General features: G+C 56.7%; 1 non-coding gene across 1 annotated transcript in view; it reads left to right on the forward strand.

The window, feature by feature from the left end:
• Window positions 1–2,220: 2,220 nt before the first annotated feature.
• LOC126114115 (small subunit ribosomal RNA) overlaps window positions 2,221–2,500 on the forward strand; it is a 1,892-nt gene continuing 1,612 nt past the window's right edge. Inside the window, exon 1 of the ribosomal RNA XR_007525069.1 lies at window positions 2,221–2,500. This exon is cut by the window's right edge and continues 1,612 nt beyond it. This is a non-coding gene — a ribosomal RNA (small subunit ribosomal RNA).

Below are 2,500 nucleotides of genomic sequence, written 5' to 3' on the forward strand. Positions count from 1 at the left end.
GTTGTGCCTTAACGTAACCCACGTTGTGCCTTAACGTAACCCACGTTGTGCCTTAACGTAACCCACGTTGTGCCTTAACGTAACCCACGTTGTGCCTTAACGTAACCCACGTTGTGCCTTAACCTAACCCACGTTGTGCCTTAACGTAACCCACGTTGTGCCTTAACCTAACCCACGTTGTGCCTTAACCTAACCCACGTTGTGCCTTAACCTAACCCACGTTGTGCCTTAACCTAACCCACGTTGTGCCTTAACCTAACCCACGTTGTGCCTTAACCTAACCCACGTTGTGCCTTAACCTAACCCACGTTGTGCCTTAACCTAACCCACGTTGTGCCTTAACCTAACCCACGTTGTGCCTTAACCTAACCCACGTTGTGCCTTAACCTAACCCACGTTGTGCCTTAACCTAACCCACGTTGTGCCTTAACCTAACCCACGTTGTGCCTTAACCTAACCCACGTTGTGCCTTAACCTGCTCTGTAATTGGCATATGACACGTTACATTAATCTAGTGTTGTCTAACCACAACCCTCTGAATATAGTTCGCTACTCGCACCGCCCACCCTCTTGTGTGTCGTTTCATGTTGAACACTTCGCAAGTGTTGCTTACTTTTTACATGCTCCCGCTGTACACTGTAATGTGGACAACTGCAGGATGTACATCGCCCCCCCCCCTCCACCCTGCCTTCGCACGCTGGTCGTTCAGGTGCTTGCGTGTTCAATGCCCTTCGCAGCTGTTCACTGGCATTCGCATGTCGAAGCGCTCAGTCTACGTCGTGGTACGGCCTGTGTCCACTGTCCGCTGATATCGTAAGCTTAATCCTCACATTGTACTGCACATAGGTCCGTATGTACTGAATGATACGCTGTGGCACATGTGTGACCGTACGACTGCGCCCAACAACAGCGAACCATACGGTCCAAATGTTGTGCACTCAGCCACGTGCCGTCTCCCCATAACAGCTACATTGCAGTGTGGTACGCCATAGAGACGTGTGGGAGTAACGGACGCCCTGGATGGCGATCAGCATGAGCCGTCTGTTGATGTAGTGGCGCGTGTATTCAAACGTAGTCGTCTCTTCTCACACAGTGTGATAGCATGGTGCACCGCGTTCCACATCTGCGACATGGTACAGATGCTGGTTGACAGTCGGTCTCGTAATGGACATCGCATACGTAGGGGGCCACCTCCCACGTGTTCTCTAGTCGTGCACATTTTGTTGCGTGTATGTGGGCAGACGTAGTGTGTCGTGACACCTAACAGACAGGTATGCAATAATCGTTGCATTTGCAAACTGGGATGGACGTCTACGTTTGCTGGTGACGTGACGCAACGCAAATGAACAACTGGTAAACCCATTGTGGTGCGGTTGTTGTTGCTGGAGGTAAATCAGTAAGGGCAAATCTGTGTGTGAAGCGATACGCGGCGGTGGCTGGGTGGGACCGTCCCCGGCCGGTGAGGGGGGGCCGCCCGGCGTGCTGGCCGCGCGGTGCGTGGGCGCACGCGCTACAGCCGGCTGGTGGGGGCGCCCAGTGGCAGGCGCGCCGGCCGACGGACGCGGCAGGCGGCGCAGCTGCGCGCCGGGGCACCCTGCGCGCGGCGCCGGGCGGCCAAAGTGGGTCCTCGCGGGCCCGGTGCGAAGCGCGGTGGACATCTGCAGTGTGCTGGTCCGACTGAGGACTGTGTGCGTTGAGGATGCGCCGCCGCCCGGCACTCGGCGCCGCGACGCCGTCTGCTGCTCGGTCGCCCCAGCGGTTCTCGCTGGTGGTTTGTATCGCAGTTGTGCAGACGTGTTGGCACGTGCGCTGTGCTGGGAGAGTTCGCTTCGGCACCCACGTGGGGCCTTTGCCCTTCTGTGGCGCTGGCGTTGGAGCTGCCGGTCACCGTAGGTGGCGCGTGTTGTCTCCCGCCGGCAATGCCACGACAGCACGCTCCCGGGCCTCTGTCGGCAGCGGCAAGCTCAGTTGGGAGCACGGGTGGTCGCACCTAAAGCGTCTACTCGCCTAACTCCGGGCGATTGCGCCTCTCTCGAACCCGACCAAGTACTTAGGACGGCGCTGCGCGCCGCCGGGACCTGAGAGGGTTTCGAGGTGTATTGTGCAGGGGAGCTCAGCCTCCTCCTGTTTGCAGAATAATTGAGCGGACGCTTGCGTGTTCGCGCGGGCCCCTGGGACACACTCCCGGGCGGCCGGCTGCTCAGCTCTAGTTGACGCAGCTCCCTGGTTGATCCTGCCAGTAGTCATATGCTTGTCTCAAAGATTAAGCCATGCATGTCTCAGTACAAGCCGCATTAAGGTGAAACCGCGAATGGCTCATTAAATCAGTTATGGTTCCTTAGATCGTACCCACGTTACTTGGATAACTGTGGTAATTCTAGAGCTAATACATGCAAACAGAGTCCCGACCAGAGATGGAAGGGACGCTTTTATTAGATCAAAACCAATCGGTCGGCTCGTCCGGTCCGTTTGCCTTGGTGACTCTGAATAACTTTGGGCT

The sequence above is a fragment of the Schistocerca cancellata genome, unplaced genomic scaffold (assembly GCF_023864275.1).
Source record: "Schistocerca cancellata isolate TAMUIC-IGC-003103 unplaced genomic scaffold, iqSchCanc2.1 HiC_scaffold_285, whole genome shotgun sequence".
Classification (NCBI taxonomy): Eukaryota; Metazoa; Arthropoda; class Insecta; order Orthoptera; family Acrididae; genus Schistocerca; species Schistocerca cancellata.